Below are 22,509 nucleotides of genomic sequence, written 5' to 3'. Positions count from 1 at the left end.
CCACGGAGTGCAATGAGGACTTCAGGATTTGCAGACAACAGACAGCTCACAAGCCTGAGGCCCTTCTTCACTGCTGATAGGACCTTGCAAAAGTTACTTAGCCTCTCTGAGCCTCAGTTTCCTCATCTGTACGTTGGAACTAATGATACCTTTCTTCGGGATAGATGGGAACATATGCTTGGAGTCTAAGACAGTGAGCCCGTGGTTGGTTTGCAAATGCGGTAGCTGTGATAGAACTGTTACTCCTGTGTCTGTGCTTCAATTATGTCTTTCCTTATCGAGAGTTCCCCTCTAGCTGGGGAGTCTATGACTCGCCCAGCTTTGCATGTGGTAATCTATGAATGCACACAGAAGAGGAATAAAAACTTCCAGTGAGGGGCGCCTGGGTAGCACAGTCAGCTGAGCGTCTGCCTCTTGGTTTAGGCTCAGGAGGTGATCTCCGGGCTTTCGAGACCAGGCTCCACATCCGGCTGTGCACTCAGCAGGGAGCCTGCTTAAGACTCTCTCCTTCCCCTCTGCCCCTGTCCCGCCCCACTCTCAAACAAATGAATAGGACTTTAGGGGGAAGAAAAGCAACAAAAAAAACATCCAGGGAGGGGCAGACCAGAGCTCTAGGCATTTCCATAGACACTCCTGCTGCGGGGCAGGAAGGTGCCTCAGGGTTCAGGGCCAGGGAAGGAAGGACTCGCTTCCTCCTCCGTCTGCCTGGCTGAAGCCTGAACTCCCACCATTACCGATTCTTGTCTTTGACAGATCGAACATGATCTCTGATAAGGAAAACTCCCCAGAGGGGAGACGTGTTATTGGGCATTTGTCCCTGCCTGTGACCCGGAAGCATGCAAAGAGAATGCGATTTTTATATGAACTCTAACTCTCTAGAATTGCAAAAAACATCCATATACCAACTGTCAATGGAGTTTAAGCCTTTTGGTAGGGATATTCTTAGGGGGGAGGTTTTTTTGCCCCACTTAATGATGGGGTCCCAGGGTGCAGTCATTTCCTTTCACACCCAGCCCCATCTTTCCCACCACTGCCTGGCCCATGTGTCCTGAGCCATGTGTCCTGGTTGCCAGCTCTTCCTCACAGTGACAGCATATCTGTTGGACATGCCCTTCCTGCCACGCATGTCCATGTGACAATGCCAGGAACTTTCCTACCTGTGTCAGTGGAAGACCGGGGCTCCCCAGCCTGCTCCCCTGCCCCTTCCTCATCCTTCCCTATGTCTTCCTGCTAGAAACTGAAGGGGAATTTGATGTGGCCAGGGTAGAGGGAAGAGAGTCTTTCTAAAGGGTCTGTGGAGCTTAGCCCTCTTCTTGCTCCCATCCCCTAGATGCCCGGAGTCCCACTCTTAGAGGAGTGAGGTACTTGGAAAATTTGCTAGGAGCTGGCCTCAGGAATTAACAAGAGAGAGAAGTCAACAATGTACCCCTATTTGCTGACACCTGCTGTGTACTTGGAGCTGTGCCATTGGGGAGGGGGGGTTGTCAGTGTGGCTGTCCTGTGATGCGTAAGGGCAGTGCAGTGGGGGAACGTGTTTAAAAAGAGGATTTAAAAAGACACTGGAATCATCCCGGCTTCAGGGAACCTTCACCGTAGCAGGGGTAACATGACCTGACTGGCAAGTGAAACAGCGAGAGACACAAGCCCGCGGAGGCTATGAGAGTGTCGCAGGCCATCGGGAACCAGCCCCCCGAGACTGGCGTCATCAGATAGCTCCTTAAAAGTGGACTGGACTTCGCAGCATGGACACTGAGTAAGAGCCCTTGCAGGTCAATGAAAGCACGGGTGGAATTAAGATGGATGAAGACAGGGACTGGCGGGGCAAACGTGGAGGGTGCCGGGATGAGACACTCCCCCAGCCCAAGCTCCGAAACATCCCAGTCTCTGCCCGATGCAACGGGATGTCCCAGGCCCTGGATTACAAGGGTTCGCTCCAAAGCCGTGAGGCCAGAGGTGGCTGAGTTCACAGGTGCTTGAATTCCAAGTGGGGCAACACAGACCTGACCTATTACACAAAGGGTAAAATTTGCTGAATTGTCCAGTCACTACTTAACGACTTCTTTACGCAGGGTGGGGCCCTGCTCTATCAAGAAACAAGAGATTAGCAACATCAGTGAACTGGAAGGGACAGTGCACATCGAGGTGGGGCGAGTCTTACCTGCACATCGAGGTGGGGCAAGTCTTACCTGAACAGGAGGCTGGGGAGCCCTGAGGATGCTTGAGGGGGATGACGACTGGTCCTATTTGGTGGCAACAGGATAAGGAAGAAGAAGAGAAATGAAGAGATTTCTGTTTCCCCAAAGGATGACTCGATAAGTCTTAGTGGTGCATGGGTGGACTTAATTGCAAAGACCAGAGAGGAATCATGTGAATTGTGTCTTTCTCTTTATCGTTCCTCTGAGTGGAGAAGAAACCAAAGGGGGAAGAAAAATCCCCAATTGACAGAAGTACTTGGTAGCGCCCACTGGACCCCGAGAAGCCAGCCATTCAGAGGCTTTGCAAGCCCCGCCCTGGAGGAAATGTGCTTGGGCAGCTCTGCGCAGCATGCCTGGGGGACCAAACCGGGAAGGAATCCAAGACTGAGTTGTCCTTCCTTCATTGAACCGGTGTTTATTAAGGATCAACTTTGTGCAAAGCACGAGAAACCCTATGGACATAAACTCTCATTACCTAAGTCTCGAGATGCTGTGAGACTTTGGGGATGTTTCTTCTCATCAGCAAACACCTTGTGCCTTAGGCACGTTTGTGTCCCCAAGTGTCTGATGCACGGGAGCATCTGGTCTGAGCTTCACAAATGAGCACACAGGTGAAGGAAGGGAAGCTGGAAGGGGCCGGCAAGGAGGGCTGAAGAACCCGGAGGCACCTCCTGGAGAAGATGCCCTGGGATTAGGATACTGTGGGTGGGCTGATGGAGAGGGACAGGTGGAAGGCTCCCCCCGGTGGGGGGGTAGCTCCACACAGCAGGAGGGTGAAGTGGAACGCGTGGAACGCGTGGCATCTGTCAGGAAGGCAGAGCCACTGATGAATAGGGATTCCTTATCTACGACTCAGAGACTGACAACGTTGTGGGTCTTATCTGCTCTCCTTTCCAAGTCCCGCCTCTGAGCGGTGACAGAGATTACTGTTGAATCTTCCGTGGTTTCAACACGCTTCCTTTTGTTAATTTAAACACTCCCTGAAGGTAATGCTCAGAATTGGGGAACAATTGCTCCATCTCCCCCCGTATCTCCACGTGGTCACCAACCTGGAAGGTCTTGGAACCCTTTCCCTTCCGGTTTTTGTGGCAGCTTCACTAACTAGTCATGATTGGTTCAATCGTTGCTTATTGGTGACTGATTCAACCTCCGGGGCCTTCTCCCCTCCCAGCATGTGGAAAGGTTCCCACCTTCTCCTCACAAGGGGCAAGCAACCCCCCTCCCTAGGGGACCCAGGGGCTTGCCCAAAGACGCCTCATTAACTTAATAAAAGACACCTCATCAGGGGAAATTCCAATAGTTCTAGGAGCTGGGAGCCCGAAACCAGGAGGAAGACCAATTACACATTCACGTCACCATATTACACCGCACTCTCCCCGTCACAGTGCTGCCCATGGCAGGCTTTCTGGATCTCAGCTCCGCTGCCTTCTCCACCACCGTGGTGATGCTGAGGAGGGGGATGCTTCCGGGTCCCGCCTAGGTCAGTGAAAGTCAGGAAGGCCCAGGGAAGCTCAGCTGCAGGAGAGTTTGTGCCTCCCCACGCCGCCTCACCAGGGCTGTGCGGACGTGGCTGTGACCACAGGGCAGCCTGGGAAGCGTGCTTCAGGGACAGAGCCCTTGCAGGTAAGTGAGCAGAACAATGAGGGCAAATTTACATGTACCCCTTTCTAGCCAAAGCTTTCCTCTCCTACCTCTCTCTGCCTATCTCTGCCTTCTTTTTCTCATCATATCCTGGCCCTTCCGGGAGGTTACCTGGGCCCCTAGAGCAGAGTCTCAGGGCGTGGCCATCTTGGACCAGTGAGGCCCTGAGGTGGGTCTCCTGGGCCACATTCATGCTAGAGGAAAAGGGACCTTAAGAAATTTTTAAACATCACATCCCAAGACAATAACCCCATTTGTCTGGATGCAAATTCCTGCTTCTGAGGCTGACTCTTCACTCTTTCTTTGCATTCCGTCTGTGGAAAAATCCCCTCAGGGCAGAGAGATTCCTTAGACCATTGGAAAAGTGAAGACAGAACAGCTCATGGAGACACATTACAGGTGTTTCACAAATTTCCATGGTCAAAGGCACCCTGTCCCATTCTGCAGGGGCACCCCTGGCGTGGCAAGGGAAGAGGCTGGTTCTTAGGAGCTGGACCAGAATTGGGGGCTAGGTCTTCATTTGTAGGTGTCCCAGTCTGGCCACCACATCCCAGTACAACTGAAGTGGGGACGGCCTTCCGGGGGCCCCGGGAATGAGACTGGAAGGGAGGAGCAGAGCTGGAAGCCAGGACAAGAAACAGGATGGATTCAGGGAGAGAAGGGTCTGGTGGAAGTTTCCTGGGAAAAAGGTTTGGAGGTAGAAGCAATGTTTAAGGTGGTCCCAGGGAGAAGGCTGTAGGGGGTTTCTTTCCATCCCCCCTTCCCTGGGGTGGAGGGGAGACAGCTTTCCTCCCAGTAGGAGCATTTTGAGAGCTCTTCCCTCCTGGGCTCCATCTGCGGCATCCCCTGCTAAGAGCTGCCCAGGCAAACCAGCAGGTGCCTTTGAAGCCTGGGTCTCATCCTCACTCAGGGTGGGCTGAGGGGGTTCCAGAGATCCTCCAGTCATCATAGGATGCCCTTTGTTCCTGCCCCCCAGCTGCTTCTCTCTACACCTTCACACCCCTGCGATGACCCTTCCACCACACTCCTCATTCGCACTAGATGGTGTGGAGGAGACAAGCACTATATAAATGCTAAACAGACAGCCTCGCCTGTCCCCGGATAAATAGACCGCCAGCTCCCGCTGTCAATCCCACACCTTTCATGAACACAGACACATCTCCCGAGAAAGGGGAAAATGTTGGTATCGCATCTCCATTTCATTCTGCGATTTACCCTCGATCTTGATCCCCGAATGTTGTGCTCTGGTTTCTGTTTTGTTTTGCTTTATTGCTTTTTGGTGCTGATTTCTTTTCTTTTCTTTTCTTTTTTTCCTCCAGAAAGACTTTATGGTTTGTTATTTTAATTTCCTGCATTCATATTCAGAAAGATAGGATGCTTTTCTTCTGATTGCTCTTCCAAAATAACAGTAATAACTATCATTTGTACGGTCCTCTCACGTGTGTGATCTCATACAAATTCATTAGACTGGAGTCAGAGGAAACGGATTCCTGTCTCCAGTCCATCTCCCACTCCCTGTGTGACCTTGGGCGCATGACTTGACCTCTCTGAATCTTGCTTGTTTTATTCGTATAATGGGCATAGAGATAGACCTGTTCTTCCTAGAGCAAAGGAGTAAATAGGATAATTTATATGAAAACTTGAGGTAGGTATTGATTTTTAGATGAGAAATTTGAGGCACAGAGAACGTAAGTGGTTTGCTCCGAGGGCTATAGCTTATAAGCAGCAAAGTCCATATATAAACACAGGACTTCTGACAACAAGTGATCTGTCCATAGACCACAAGTGAGTGATGGCTGGCACGGGAGCAGATGGACGTGAAAGCCAACAGTACAGAACGTAATCATCGTTAGCGTTTACGAACACTTACTATATGCCAGCCACTCTTCCAAGAGCTTTACCGTATTAACTCTTTCAGTCCTTACAACAACCGTATAAGGCTATGTTAGTATGTTTATTTCATAAAGATTAATTTTGCTAAGGTCACAAAGGTGGTTCTGAGCACAGACTGCAGGGCCCGTGTCAGTCACCACTACTGTGTCCTGCCTCACAGCCCGGGCGCTTACATGCTGGACTCCAGGAGCCTTTCCAAGAAGGAGGAGGGCCCGGGAGAGGGGAGTGGGTTACAGGAGCACTGGGCCACTGACCTCCCTAAACACAGTGCAAGGTTTACCTACAGCATTAAATGACCAGACCAGTGGTTCTCCACCTTGAACATGCACCAGAACCTCCTGGAGGGCTTGTTAAGACACAGAGGGCTCCTTCTCTCTCTCCAGATTTTCACTCTCTTGTTCAGGGGTGGGACTTGAGAATTTGCATTCCTAACAAGTTCCCAGGTGGTGTGGATGCTGCCCATGTGGGTACCACATCTTGAGAAAGTAGGTGAGAAAGTAGAAGTAAATAGAGGGTAGAAGATGGTAGAGCAACCACACGCCATCCAGGCGTCTAAGGGCTTGCCCTTATCTGAATCAGGAAGAGCTGGTCTGGACCCTGGACATCTGAAATGGTCTGGACCCATTCAGTGGGTCTCTATGAAGATACTTCCTGCAGAAGAGGGCTGGGGCTGCCCTCCCCAGGCCAGCACTGCCTGCACCGGTTGCTCTGCCCGCTGGACTGAGGGCTGAGGGCTGAGGGCTGAGGGCTGAAGGCAGTGTGCTCTGCATTATGGATGAGCGCGCTCAGAAGCCCCCGCTGCAGATTAAGGAAACAAACAGCCTCTTCAGCTGCAGGCAAGCCTGTGACCAAGCCCCCAGCCCTCCCAGACAGAACCTTGCCTTCAGCTGTTGTTGTTTTGTTCTGCTGCTGCCTTCTCATCGCCTTGTACTGACAATAGTCGTAAATAACCGCAGTGCTGTAGAGAAATCATTTTAACAGCAGAGAGTCAAATAAATACATTAAACCTGACAGCTTTACTACACGGAGTCCATTTGTATGGGGTGGCCAGCTGCTTCCCGAGACGCGCGGTGAGCGCAGCGGCCACGAGAGGGCGCGCCGAGCTCACTTTGAGCGAGGCCAGCCGCGGCCGCCCCCCAGCCCTGCCTGAGCCAGAGGCTGGCCTCCGCCAGAACAAAGCTCTCAGATTCCAGTTTTGGCTGGAGAGTAGTGCCAAGTCCCGCCCCCATCTCTCACCCTTTTGTAGGGGAAGATTATGCTCTCTACACATCTCAGAGGTGAGGGTTAGAGTCGAGGTTTGGGGTGCTGGGATATGTGTCCCCAGAACCACGTTGTCCCTAGGGATGCCAGAGTCACCAGGCCACAGAGCCTCATGCGTGTGCCACCCAAGTGCACTGCAGTCCTATCCAGATGCTCAGGGATTTTCTTTCTTGGCCCTGGTGTTCAGTGGATTTGGCCTATCACGGCCATTCTAAGTCTGGTCCCCTAACGCCCAGGAGGAATTGTCTACCTCTTTCCCTTCCTACAGTGTCCTGGTGTTGAGGCTGCCCACCCTTTCAGGAAGTGCTGAGGGTCAGTTGTGGGCCAGGCAGATTTAAGGTACCATCCTTCTTTGGGCAAAGAACATCCAGGAGGTCTGCTGGACCCTGCTTCACTGGCAGCCCTGGGCTCTCCCCTTGTCAGGGCCCCACAGGCTTTGAGCTCAAGGGAGCTTCCCTGGTGACAGGACTAAGCACCTGTGTGTGGAGAGGGGCTCTCCATTCAGGCTGACCACGGTTCCTCCAAACGCTCAACTAGCTCATAAGCCCCTGGGAGTTGAGGTAAAGAAGCAGGTGTGTGAGTTCTTCTCAATGGTTCCACCCAAATGCTCTCAAGCTCATTGGTTGGGGGTTGATTTTTCTTTGTTGTCTTCCTAGACACCAGACTTCAAAACTCCTTGTGAGCATAGATGGGATCTCATTCTCTGCGAAAACCCTATAACCTAGCAGGAGGCTTGTTATTGGCTGTCTCTTGATTACAGGGGACAGATGATAAGAACACTTAGCAGCTGTTTTTGGGTCTGTGGTCGTGAGGTGAATATTTTTTTGTTCTCTCAGGGCAATTTAGAGTACAGAGAGTCAGGTAAAAGGAAGCACTTCCTGGCAATGAAGTTATGAGATGCCGTAATGAATTCCAACAGAGTTGTGGTCTATCTCTCTGGGAGAGGACCGGGTCAGACCATGTTGTGCCTGCTCGAAACTGACACTATTTCTTTTCTTTTCTTTTTTTGAAACTGACACTATTTCTGTTGTTTGAGAATGGAGTCGCAGCGGATTGGGAGCCAATGAGACGGTCTGCTTGGTGCCACTCTTTTCTCCCAGCCGGTTCAAACACTGCCTTAGCAGACTGGTCCATAGCGTGTACCTGATATGACCTGGGACCATCCAAATTCTTCCCCGGGAAGACTGACACGGAAATTGAAAAAAAACAGAAGTTCATCTTTTTTTGGGTTCCTGGATGGTAAGATAGAAAGCCAGGCATTCTTGCTACCATGTTTCTCATCTTGTGGATGAGAAAAACAAAAGAGGTCTTCAAGCAACCTATATACTCCTCACATACGGACTAAGAGAGAGAGAGAGAGCGAGAGAGAGCGCGAGCGCTGGAAACTTGCCATGGGGAGGTAGCTGGCTTTTTAACGATGTCCAAGTCCCTGCTTCTTGTGGTTTCTGGGGCTTAGCTACATCCTTGTTCTTGAGTTCCCCACAATATTTTAGTACCTCCGTAGTCATTTCCTTTACAAACAAAACCCAGAAACCTTTCCTCTACCCCCAACCCCGTCTTCAGTTGGATTATTGTTGCCTAAGAGCAAAAGGATTTGGCTCATTGTGATCTATTTAAAGTAAGACCCCAACCCACTTCATGAGGTCAACTCCCAGTGTTCTCCATCAGGTTTTATCATCACCACAAACAGACAGTACAAGTCTCTGCTATTGTATCAGGCACCCCTCCTCTCTGCCAGGATCCCGCAGAATCCCCTCATCTCCTTCAGCCTCTTATAAAAAGGATGGACCCTCTCCTCCAAAGCTGTCCTGGACAGGCAGACTTATTTGTTCCCATAGCCCTTTGTCCAAACTTCTTAGAACGTGCTTCTCTGTACAGGGGTTAGAAAATGGTGTTCTGCACAAGACTTGCCCCAGTCAGCCTCATTTCCATAATGCCTGCCACATCAAAATCCAGAGGGTGTCTGTTTAGGGACGATGAAGCTTGCAGTCCTCCCCACAAGCAGGGAAGTAGGTACTGAAAAGGTCCCTGCGGCCAGTAATTCCTAGAAGATGCCATGATAGAAGAGTATAGAATAGAACAGAAGAGACCAATAGAGGGAACACAGCAGTACAGTGAGACACAGTGAGGACCTCTGTCCCTTTTCCTTCGGTCTTATCCCCATTTAACTTACTCTTTCCTTCAGAGTGCGCATATATGCGCGTGCACGCACTCACAAACACACAGACACACACACACACACACACACACACACACACACACACACACACGGCTATCCCTTGCCGCCATAGCGCCCACTCAGTGTTTAGAACCGGCCCACACCCCACCTCACCGTCTCCCCAGGTGTTACCTTCAGAGCCTTCTCCAAGCTCCGAGGGCCAGAGGGAACCTTCCAACTCAAAGGCAAAAGAGAAAAGGGAAAGAAAAAAAGAGGGAAGGAGGAGAGAAGAGGTGAGAGAGAAAGTAATACTCAATTTCAGCGTTTTGTTCTTTGCCGTTTCCACTTCCGGAGGCAGCAACTGTACAATTTGTATGTTTTGTATCATGTCTGCTTCCTTGTGGGAGTTTCATAAATTGATGATGATAACACAGCACATTTCTTTTAAGCCCTTAGACATTCGGTCTTTATTGCTTTATAAAGTGTGCTTGGGGCACAGATGAAATGAAACTGGTGAGATTTTGCTCCGTCCATTGTGCAAATTCCATCACAGGATTTGCACCTGCTACGCAACTGGCATTTGGAAATAGCAAGTCACGTTGCCGAAGGTACCGGAGGCCAGCGCCGGGAGGCTCGGGACAGTGGGGGACCCAGGGCAATTGAACAGGGTCAACTCCGCGGCTGCGAGGAGAGGAAGCGACCTGGTGAAGGTTCAGTCTAGGGAAACAGCTACGTTCTGTAACCTCCACCTCCATCTGGGGTTTTTTGAAAAACTATGCAAAATTCATTTCCCTCCAGCCCTATAATAAAATATATGCAATATGTAAATAGCAGCCTTTCGAATGTGGAAGCCATTAGAGTCACCTACTGTATTTAATTAATGGAATATCAGGATTTTTTAATCCACAGCTAAATAGTGGCGCTGCTAGGAATATTACATCGATGGACAAACTCACTCCCCAAGCCAAAATGTTTTTTGCCTTTTATGCGGATTTCCTGAAACAAATGTGTGGCATTTGTCATGTGCACCAGAAAACAATGAGTTCTTCATTGTGTCATTACCTACCTGTGCAGAGTCGGGGAGACTCTGAACTTCAGACTGGGAGGAAAACCTTCATCTGTTAATAAAAGGAATCAGACCTTTCCAGGCCAAGTTATAAAACTGAGCAGATGAAAATAATCTCATACGAGTAGACTTCCGTTCTCTTGCCCACTCTCAAACCCTCCGAATAACAGCCCCCCCACCAACACATACACACACACAGGATTTGTTCTCTTCTTGAATGAACTAATTTATTCCTGAAGAGCAAGGGTGACTTAACTCACGCTGGCTCTATGCAAATGACAAGCTGTAGCTGGTTCCTTTCTGTGTGGAGATGAGAGAAAAACCCCCCATCGCATGGCATTATCAGGCCAAACTGGGAAACGCTGCACCCACCCAAGGTCCCTAGCCCGGTAAACTTGGTCTTTCTGCTGCCGACCTCGCCATGGTGGAGCCGTTTCAGGTCCCACAGACACCGAGCCAAAGTGATGCCTGTCGCTTGCCGAGTATCTTAAAATCCTGCCATTCATTCCAATAACTTGTGCAGCAACTGTTTCCTTATAAAGTGCATGCAAATGGGTCCGTGGGACACCGCACATGCATTGTTGATCAATATAATGAACTCGCATTGTGGCCGGACTCACTGTGTACTTTCACTTGTCAAATCAGATGCTGTGTGCAAAAGAGCCTTGCCAAACCTACAGTGCTTTGTAAACTATAAAAACCGTAGGCACACCGGTTTGCTATTATCAGGGCTGTGATTATGAATCCCTGAAGGGCAGAGCATTACAGCAGGCAGGCTCCGGGTCCTCGCAGACATAGAGCAAGTTGGGCTTGAAATCAGAAAGGAGCTCGAGATTTACTGATTTTATTATAGGGAATAAATGCTTGGAGACAGAAGGGGATCCTTTATGACTGCCATTAATACCTTACTTGGAAAAAACGTGCATCAAGTTGCCTGCCATCTAGTGGCAGGAGGGTAAATGTGCAATTCCCTGAAGTCCCCAGGAAATGACTTACAGATTGTCTCTGGGAAGGGCTGGCAGATGGACGAAGGGCTGTTGGTGGAAGCTGACCGTGCAGGAGGGAGAGAGACCCAGGGTCTCTGCTGCCTCTGCCAACCCAGGAGCCTGACCTCGGGCACAGCCACGGCTTTAACCGGCATCTCAACTGTGTAAACCTCGAGAGCCCTGTGGGTCTTTGAGACATTAAGTAAGAATAACAACAGAAATGATCCAGATGATGATGATAATATTAAGAAGCATAAACAATTATAATCATAACACCAGATTGCTTCCACTGTTCCTTTCTAGGCTCTGATGAGTAAACACACAAAAGGCTAAAGCCGGGGCTGGAGCAGCCCGAGAGACCGTCCACAGCCTTTCCTTCCTTCCCTGAACTCCCCGCTCCAGGAGAGACTGCTGAATTATCGTGGGCCTTTGCAGCCCCTGAGCTTTGGAAGGTAGGAGACCCACGTCAGCCATCTCTGGGTTTATCCAGCAAGTGGTTCGACTTTGGGACGCCCTGGACAGCTGGCCACCACCTGCCAAGCCCTGCCTTCCCTTCCTGCGGGGCACCCAGCAAGCACAACTTAGGGGAGTGTCCAAAAAAGAGTCTGGGTGATCCCTGGAAGGAAACAACAAAAACAAATTGGTACCGCACTGGCTTAAATTGAAAAACGAAACCAAAAACTTTAAATGGAGCATTTAAGTGGTTTATTAATGAATTTGAAGTCCCTGATCAGAACTGCCATGCATTGAGTAGTTAGCTATGTCTCAGGCCCTTGACATGCACAATGCCAGGTAAATGTCCTCCTCATCATCTCAGGTCAGTAGAGTTACGGTCCCCGTTTTACAGATGGAGAATTAGAGGATCAGAGAGGTTAAGCAGTTTGGTGACGGTCACATAGTAAGTCGTGGAACCGAGCCCTAAAACCTGTTTTCACCCCTCTTTGGGTGTCTTATCCCAACCACCAAATATCAGAATCTTAGTGTAGAAAAGAACGTTGAAGGTCACCTAATTCAATTGCTCATCCCAAGCCAGAACTTTCTTTTATAACAATGATTTACAGACTCTGGCAGGTTTTGATGGGTCGTATTAAAATCATTAACAAACCAACGAAACCGAAAAAGAAGTTCTGAGACTACTTCCCTCCCTCACCTCTGCCCCACCACATGCACCTTCCTTTGCCTTTGCTTTCTGATTCAGGGGCTTTGCACAGAGCTCTGGAGATTCATCTACAAAGGCTTCTGAAGTATTTCTCCAGCCCAGCCAGGGTGGAAAGTGGGGCCCCACAGCACCTCTAGGGCACCCAGGAGGAAGAAGGAATAAGAAATGGGTTGGGGTGGGCAGAGGAGGGAGCTGGCGTAATTGACCTCGAGGCTTGGAGGAAGGAGGGTAGGAGAGCACAAGGCTGTACAAGAGACTGGCTTTCAGGAACTGGCAGGTCCTTTTTTTTTTTTTTTTTAAAAAAAAAAAGGGAGTGAAGAGCATTATCATCATTTTCTTTTTTAAATGAAATACCAAACAGAGCTGCCTCAAGAGCCTGCACCTTGCTCCTTTCCTGCGAGCCGCCTAAGCAAACGGGCCACAGTGAAGTCAAACCCTAACTGATCTGAGTGTCGTGCTTCCGTTTTCTTTACTCACTTGCTGATCTCCAGGGCACCGTGAATTGCTGCTGGCTCTCCAACAGAGTGCTAGGAAAAGACAGGCCACTGGGGAAAATGTCCAGGTTGGGGTGGCTCTCTGAGATGCACGTGGGAGCTCACATACTTGCTGTCCCGGAAATGGCCCTCAGGGATGGGGCGCCTTATGACTGAGGGTCTCTAAATCCTATGCAATGTGAGTGGTGGCCGAAGACCCTGATGCCCAGATCTCAGGTCCTTGTGGTTGTGAGCTGGCTCTGGCTCCCTATTTGGCCTTTGGCTTTCTAGAGGTGAACAGGTGATTATTTGAAGACTTGGGTGTCTGTGTGTAGCTCGAGTCTTTGCTTCCCATTAAAGTGAAAACATTTATCTGGCCAAATGAAGCCACTCTAGACTATTCTAAAAGCAAATGTCCTTTAGCTATTTTGTGTCTGATGTTTGTCTTCCTGTATATTCTCTCTTATCTGGGGACTTTGTGGATTTCCTAAAAAATCAATATAAGAGACTGAAAGGAAGTTCACACAAGCTACCCGTAAGAGCTGCATTGAGAGGGAGAGAGAGATAAAGGAGAACAGTCCCTCAGCCAGTGAACACCCGTGTGCCTAGCCCTATGTTGGGAACTGTGAGCACACAGGCAATCAAGATAAGTTCAATGCTCAGTGGCTCCCACAGCTATTGGAGGGGACAACACAGAAAGAAAGCCACGCGAATGGATTCTAGTCAAAGGTCTTGGGTTTAAGTCTTAACTCTGCCCAGCATTCGCTGCTTGGCTCATCACTTATCCACTCTGAACCTCATCTTTCTCATCTGTCAGCTGGGCATTGGAAGAGATCTTCTCCTTGAGAGTCAGGTGAACTTGCAAGCAATCGATCCGGACGTCCAGCACAAGATCAGAGAAACAGAAGGACAAGACTGTTCCGAGTGTGGGCACGGAAGCTGAGCTCCTACAATTGAAGACTCGTGCATGTGACAATGCGTGCCCGCTGGAGGACACGTGTGGGCAGTACGTAATTAAGAGCTAGAACATCACTACATGCCCAGAAGATCACAGTGTGTTATACTGACAAGTGCCAGCAAGGCTGAGAGGGTCTGCCGTGAAGACACCTGTTTGACTTGGTTTGACCCCATGTTGCTGTAATTTCTTTGAACATAGACTCGTTTCATTTCATTTGATATTTTTATTTTGTTTTTATCTTACACGCTCACCCGTGGGGCTGGAGTTCTGACCAACTCGTGTCGGGCAACTCGGATCCTGATGGATGTCCTTTTTCTATAGGTGAGGAAACAGGCCCAGAGAGAGAGAGGGGCTCGGCTGATGTCCCGTGTGGCTGGCAGGTGCTGCCAAGGCAGTCCTGTCCCTTCGTCCTCAGCCACCGGCTGCTCTCTCTGACTGAGCACCGGTGACTTGTTGCAGGTTCATTCACATGTTTCAACAGTCAGAAAGATCTCGCAACCATCCATGTAGTGTCTGCCCTTGCTTTATAGGTGGTGTGGTTCTATTTCTTATTGGCCAATCAGTATAGAGCATTCCTTTCTCTATTGGGTAAGACCTTTCCCTTTTAGAGCTTTCTTTTTGTTCTCCTCTTTTTTCTTGCTTTCAATTCCAAGCCATGTGCATGTGAGTGTTTTCTGAAATGCAGTCAACATCACACTTGATACCATCTTTAGGAACTAAAGGACTTCTTGGCTTCCGAAATAATGGGTTCCATTAAACGATGAATGTATCTGTTAAGGAAAGAGTGCAATCTTTGCATCTAAAACTAGCGGCTTCACCATGTTGGTGTGTCTGTGTGTTGGGGTGGAGAGCAGTAAGACAGGCAAGTGTTTACAGAAAGCTAAATTCATTCACTGTTAAAAGGACACATGTGGAAATGGTGCCATAGGCTCTTTAGGGTTTTGAGATAGGGACATTTTAAAAACATTTGTCTTATCTTAAATTTTGCCTTAGATAAGATGCCTTCAGAGTGAATTCTCCTCACAGCTGTTTGCTTTCCTTAAAGCGGTAGAATTTAAGCCCTTTGTATCACATTTAGATCAACTTTTTGACAGAAACGGTGATTTTCCTGACTTTAGTTTATAATAAGTGTGCTTGTTTGCATTGACCAGCTCAACCAGCTGTTTTGAATTCCTGTAAACTCAGGGTCAAAGTGCTGATGCAGCTGAAGAATTGTAGAAATTAATCCTGGAAATGGCAGCGAAAGGAAATAAGAACCTAAGCCTGAATCCGTGCTTGGTAGGCTAAAGCTGATCAATTTCCCTGTCCCTAATTAAAACAAGCCACCAAACACAACAGCAGCATAAAATCCAGGGCTTTTCCTGGTGACGAATGCGACCAGTCTGCAAATTTCTCCTCACTGGGAACAGAGATTTGGTGTGCTACAGCAGTTAAACAGAAAGCTTGCTGGCAATTTATGTTTGATAATCTGTATGTATCTACTCCCTGCCCAAACACTGCCCCTACCTTACCTTCATCCCCCAACATACACACCCATTGAAATTAAGCCAACGGAATGAGAGAGGACGTTTCCTTCCTTCACAAGTATGTCTTTGAAGGGTGTCCATTCCTGGATATTGAAAGGGTAAACAAATATGGCAGGGTATCTAAATCTTTTATATTACTTGAGTTGTGAAAATTTGCATGTGAACCATCTGCTTTTAAATTGAATCCAAGCTTTCCATCAATTAGCACCATAATTTCAGATGTAATGTAGGTTAACTTCTGATTGATCTTCAATTAACACTAGTTCTTAACCATTTACTTTATTTGGAATGCATTTTCCCCTCCCAGATATATAGGGAAGTTGTAGAAAGACCTTCCGGCTTTTGAAATGCTGATAGCTCTTTCAGGATGAAAGAATCCATTTCCTTCCTGAGTTTCTAAGAGCCCAGGTAATACAAAGACAATAGAATGAGATTTTCCAAAAGAGCACCAAGGAAATAGCTAAGAAGAATCTCATTTCATGGCACACGTGTGTTGTTGTTGTTTTCGCTTGACGTATTTAGATGGGGATGTTCACAAAATAAGTCACGAAATCATTCCAGGAAGCCCCTAAAATAACATTTGTAAAACCGAAGATTTGGTGATTATGTAAATCTGAAGGAATTTGGAGATTTGGCTCCTTTCCTAAGACACAAACTCCCAGGGTTTAAAGACAACTCAGTTGTCCTCCAGCCTGTACCCACTGAGGGCAGGCCGGCCCACCAGAGTGTCCCTGCCAGATGGTCAAGCAGATTTTTCCTGATTGTCACCATTGGACAAAGGTCAGAATCTTACTGATGAGATTGTTGAAGAGAAATTCTGACAGCTCAGTAATGTTTATCCATTGATATAATTGATATAATTCATTGATATATTCAATGATATAAATCATTGATATAATTCAGATACTTCTTTTGAAATCCAGAATAATGCAATGTTTCTAATAATTTCTCTATGGCTTATGCTAGTGTATGATGTGATATGTTGTTCACCTTTTCTTCTGTAAGTTTGATTCATGAAAGATTTGTTATGTCCTTGCACGTGTAATTTTATCACAGAGGAGACTTTTTTTTTCCCCCAGAAAAACACACACATATCTTTTTCCACTTTTGATGGGGTTACGTTCCAATAAACCTATCACAAACTGAGAGTATCATGAGTAGAAAATGCACTTACTGTACAGCATAGCTTAGCTTAGACTGGTCTGCCGTCTGGTGTCATCATGCAACAGGATGCCTATTTTATAACATGTTGAATATCTTTTTTTTTTTTTTTGCTTTATAGTTATTCTTTTATTTATTTATTTATTTATTTATTTATTTATTTTCCCCCCATTTTATTTATTTTTTTCAGCATAACAGTATTCATTGTTTTTGCACAACACCCAGTGCTCCATGCAAAACGTGCCCTCCCCATTACCCACCACCTGTTCCCTCAACCTCCCACCCCTGACCCTTCAAAACCCTCAGGTTGTTTTTCAGAGTCCATAGTCTCTTATGGTTCGCCTCCCCTCCCCAGTGTCCATAGCCCCCTCCCCCTCTCCCAACCCCACCTCCCCCCAGCAACCCCCAGTTTGTTTTGTGAGATTCAGAGTCATTTATGGTTACATGTTGAATATCTTATGTAATGACTTATGTAATATCTTCTGTAACTATTGAACACTGTACTGGAAGGGAAAAACAGAATGGTTGTTTGTGTACAGAATGGTTGGAAAAGTACGGGTTGTTCACCCTTGTGATTGCGGGGCTGGCTGGGAGCTGTCCCTGTTCCGCATCATGAGAGACCCTAGTACCGCACATCTCTAGCCCAGGGCAAAGATCAAAATTCAGAATTTGAAGTGCGGTGTCTACCGAATGCATATCACTATTGCACCATCATGAAGTGGAAACATGGTAAGTTGAACCATCATCGTAAGTTGGGGACCATCTGTACTGGATTTGTAATGGTCACCATTATGAGCATACCGTGTGCTTAGCAACCATGTCTGGTATGGACCGCTTGGGTTTTGGACCATTAAGCAAGGACAAGGTTTTTGGCTTTTTTTGTTGTTGTTGTTTGTTCATTTTTTTTTTTAATGAAAAGAATTTGTGATTTTTTTCCTCCTTTGGATTATCTTCTCTATTTATTTTTATTTATTTATTTATTTATATTATATGTATCACTGTTTCTCTCACCAGCATGCTGTGTTGAAAACCTAGCAAGGATCCCTGTGCTAGTTAGGCCGAGTAATCCTCACTGCTCTAATACACCAGCCCGAAATCTCGGTGGCTTTACTGCAGTTAGGGTTCACTTCTCATTCCTGTCCCTGTTCAATGTACATGTTCTTTGGTGGGTGGTGTTCCTTGTTATACTTCCTCCCTGCTTTTCCATTGGGCTCAGAAGTGGGAAACAGAAAATAGAGCGGAAGAGCAAACATGGGAGTTTTGGGGGTCCTGTATCCACCGTTTCTTCGTGCATTCCGGGAGCTTAGAACTCAGTCACCGGCCAAACCCAACTGAAGATGGACCAGGAGAAGAAACCAAGCTGTGAGCCATGACCAGTTTCTGCCACCCATGCTGTTAGCTGTTATTTTACCTCTTCATCCTGAAGACCTCTGTGTCCAGGATAGCTTCTAGAATTTCTATTGCATGTGTATTCTTAGTCTTCAGTGGAAAACAAGTGAATGGGAATACAAGGTTTTTATGAGCTGCCCTGAATTCTTGGGTATATGCATTGAAAGAGAGAGCATGCAGGGTTCCAGCCTGCAGCGATCTCGGAGAATGTTCTCTGCATCAGGGAGTCCAGTAAAGAAAATGTTTGCGGTTAGACTTTCAGTACAGCGCCTCACCTTTTTCTATCAAAGATCTGCCCAAGACCACAGATGTCACTAAAGGGCACAGCAGATGTCTTACCGAAAACCACCCCTGCATGTGCCCAGGACTTAGTAGCAGTTGGTGGTGTTACAAGGGGGAAAAGACACGAAGTCCTTGGCAGTATTGTCATTCTGGGCCACAATGGTATCATGGAAAAGAGGAATCAACAGCCTTCTTAAAGGAAGCCTTGAAAGCCCATAAACTTGGACTGGAAACTCCCACTCCTCCTCAACCATTCCCTAGAGAACATGATCCAGGAAGTAGGGCCTTGAAGTGGTTTGCCTTAATAGGGCAGAAAATTAGCTACCTTCCTAAACCACCGAGACATCTTCTTTCCCGATTGTTAGTGTTTCATTCCAACCTATGTGAGGGGCTAGAAGTGTAGGGGGTGGCCTTAAGCCTTGTCCTGTTTTACTTCTATCTAGTGAATCTGTAGAACTTCTTTGTGAATCTATGGGAAACCCCTGTGAAATGGGTCATTTGCTTAAGGAAAAGTCCCTTAAGCATTTGGATATTAATCTTTAACAGGACTAAAGCAAAATGTCACTTACTCAGTGACCTCAGCTTATCAAAATGTAGCTCAGAATAAGGAACCAAGTGAAGGAGGCTCTCGGTATGAAAAGAGATGCCACTAACTGAATACCCAGTTGGGAAGGAGAGATTGCACAGGCCAACTCCGCTTCCCACAGAAAAGGCCGTATAGTCTTTTTTTTTTTTTTAAATATTTTATTTATTTGACAGAGAGAAATCACAAGTAGGAGAGAGGCAGGCAGAGAGAGAGGAGGAAGCAGGCTCCCTACAGAGCAGAGAGCCCAATGTGGGGCTCGAGAGGCCGTATAGTCTTAAGAAGATATAGGGCCCCTTCCTTTGTCACAGGTGGTTGAGAGTTGTCTCCGTTCACTCGCTGAGGGTGACAGGGATGTAGGGAGGAAGGGGGACGGATGTGCTTCCATGATCAAAACCATGCTGCCGTCCTATGTTCGTTTACCGAAGTCAGTGCCATTAACTATGTTCAAAATCATCCAATTGTCCTTTGGATTCCCTACTTTCAAGGTTGATATTAGCAAAATCGGGTGTATTTGTTCTTTTCCATCAAGTGATTCAGTTATAACACTAAATCTCTCCCTTTCTCTCTTTGTCTTCTTCCCTCATGTATGGATGGAGACCTCGAGCTTAACTTTTTTTTTTTTTGCTGAACAATACATTTGCCCCCTTATCAGTGAGTATCTGTATGTTCACTTCTCCAGTTCTACCTGAAATGCTTTATTCTATTTCCCTTTCTCCAAGAGGCAGCCAAAGGTTGAGTAAAAAACTTATTCCTTAGGGTTTAGTTTTGAAACTTGGGGAAAATTGGGTCAGGATATCTAGACTTAAATACTCCCGGATAAATAGCTTTAGTTAAATTAATGACTGGCATGAGTGTCTGTTGCCTGGAGGCATCACAGGCAGATCAGATAGGTGAGAAGTTCATGGGCCTTTGTAATGAAAATGCCTGTCCTTGATCCCGGGACATAGGGTGTAAGACCCAGAAGGCTGAGATGTAATTTATCCCATACTGTGCCTGTCCCAGGGCCTTAACCGTGATGGTCGCTTAATTCCTGATTTTCTGAGTGTGCAGACAGACGTTAGCCTGTAGGCCTGCCAGCAGAAGGAAAGGGAACCTCCATTGAAGGACAGGGAACAGAAAGAATGGTTTTTCGACTTTAGGCCACTGTGAAATGCGTGGAGGGTAGAGGTCAGTGCATTTTGATCTCTGAGGAGATGAAATGTCCTGAGCTGGCAGCAGAGGAGACACCCCAGAAAAACGTAGTTAACCTCTGAGTCTGCAAAGGACTTTTCCATAACGTGTGAGGGAGGGCGCCAAGTGCAGAAGTTGTGTCTCCTTCAAATCCCATTAGTGGGGAAGGAAGATTTTCACAGCACCTTTTAAAAAAGTGAATGGCAAGAAACAGGATTTTTCTTTCCTTCTACCCTTCCCTGGCCAAAACCCCCCGGCCCCCCACCCCTGTGGGGACGGAGGGAGGGGCCCTAAGCCACTGAGTTTGGAGTAATGACACCAGAGCAATAATGAGACCTTTCTCAAGGACTGATTCGTCTGCAGAAAGGAGAAGTCATCAGGTATCCATTGTGAGAGGAGTCGCCTCCTCTTAACAATGGCTCTGATGAAGCTGCTAGAAGGTTCTTATCAGGAAGAAAAGACTCCCAGCAGCAGGAGAAGGGGAGAGAGGAAAATGAAAGGCTACAAAACCCCCAAATCATCCTCTGAGCTCAGTGCAGTGGAGAGGGGGAGGGGAGGCACACTTCCTGAATGCCAAGTGATGCTGGCTGGTCGGTCCAAACAAGCCTCTAAAGAGAGATATTAACAAAGATGAGAGGGGGGCCAGCTTTCCTGCAGGCCGGCGTTTAGCAGGGAGTGTGAGTTCGGCTGCACTGAAAGTGTGCAATCCTGCTTTTCTCAGGCTGCAGGAAATAGCTAGAGGTCATAAGAGCTTATCCTTTGGCCTCTGCCCAGGGATTTTCTAGATCCGGGTCACAGGGCCACCCTTCTTTAGCTGGATTCTGGGAAGGAAGAGGAAACTCACAGCCAGCAGAGAGTCCTGACCAGACTCTAGGCCCGTTGTTGTTGTTGTTGTTGTTGTTTTTCCCTTGGCTACAGGCACTGGATTCAGAAACAATAGATTTTCTGGGTGCTTCAAGAAGGGAGACGAGAACTGGAATTAATTTTGCACCTGTTGACTTTTGTTAGGAGCTTTACTGATTTGACTCAATTAATCCTCATCACCTCCCGAGATAGGTGACTCTGATAAACTTTAATCATCTTGCCTTCTGTTCAAAATGCTTCATTGACTTTTATACTAAACCCGAGTGAAGCTCTGGCTTTCCTCCACACCCAGAACTGAGAGCTTCGGCCGCGGGGCCACCAGGTACCCTGCCCTTCGTCCCACTACTTACGCGTGTGTGTCTCTCGCTTTAGTGTCAGGCCAGGTGGCTCCCTGATGCTTCCCAGTCCAGACGTCAGTGCTCCACTGCCCCGCCTTGCCTGTTGCTGTCCCCTCCACCTGGAATGGTCTCTAGACATCTTCTCCCACTCTGTTCACTTGTTGAAATCCTACCTATCTTTCAAAGTCATGTGAATTTTCCTCCTCCATGAAATATTTATGAAAATGGAGGTAACTTCTCCCCCTCTGGAACGCCCAGTTTTCTTCTCTCTTACAAGATTTCTCGTATGGCCAGCTTTTACTGTTATTTATGGTCTTACCAAGCACTCCATGGATCCATGAGTTCTTCAAAGGCAGGGGCTGTGTCTTGCCTATTATCTCTTTATCTTCCAGTGACTGACACACAGTAGGTGATCATTAAATAGTGATGGAACTGGATTTTCATTAGCATTTGGGTCTCTAATTTTGAAGTAGCATGAACTTGTCTTGCCATTTCTAGGTTGATTTGGGAAGCAAATTCATGGGAAACAGCTGGATTTGCAGAAGCAACATCTAATTGCTAGATCGTCACACGGAAGAGCTGTTTCTGACTGGCATCCTTAGTAGGGACGGGGGACTTGGGCTCCTTTCACCCCTTTTCCTTCTCCTCTAAAGAGAGTGGGCTAGAACAATACAAAATGGAATTTATTTCACACTTAGCCTGTGCCTAGCACTTGTTAACCACCTTACATCATAAACTGGTTTAATCTTTGTAAGGATTCTTTGAAGGAGACATTATTCTCATTGTGGGGTGGAATAAACGAAGGTGTAAACAAAGTTAAATGAGTTGCTTAAGGTCAAATAGCTAGCAAAGACTGATACTGATCCCAAACTTGCGTACTTGCCCACTATTCCATGTTGCCTTCTGGGCTCAATCCAGAGGATGTTCTGAAAAGGAATAGTCAAGGAACACATGTATCCTTTTAATTTCTGTAAGATTTTGTACATAGTTTTCCATTCTTTAAGAGCTGACAAGAAAGTTTGGTTTCCTACTGTTATGTGAGAATATTCTGGACACCAAGGCTGCAGTCTTGCCCTTCTTTGTTAAAGGTGAAATTTCAAAAAAGTCCCTTAAGAGTAGACTGGATGGATAACGGGAGGTCCTGTATCTGCGGACTCTCATAACACTTGAGGCTGTCTTAGTGATCATCACACCTGATAACTGCTGGTCAGGCAGAAAGACTATGGGTGTTACAGTCAGAAAACTGTGGTTCAAAGCCCATCTCCGCCACTGACCAGTCAAGGGAAATTTGAGGAAGTTATGTAAACTTCGCAGGCTCAGTATTCTCATCTGTAGAATAGAGAGCATAATAACCCCTGGATTGGTTGTTCTTAAGGATGGAAAGAAAGGACTAGATGTGATGAA

Source organism: Meles meles, chromosome 17, assembly GCF_922984935.1.
Source record: "Meles meles chromosome 17, mMelMel3.1 paternal haplotype, whole genome shotgun sequence".
Taxonomy (NCBI): Eukaryota; Metazoa; Chordata; class Mammalia; order Carnivora; family Mustelidae; genus Meles; species Meles meles.
The sequence above is the reverse complement of the archived record's forward strand: the minus strand, read 5'-3'. Positions refer to the sequence as shown.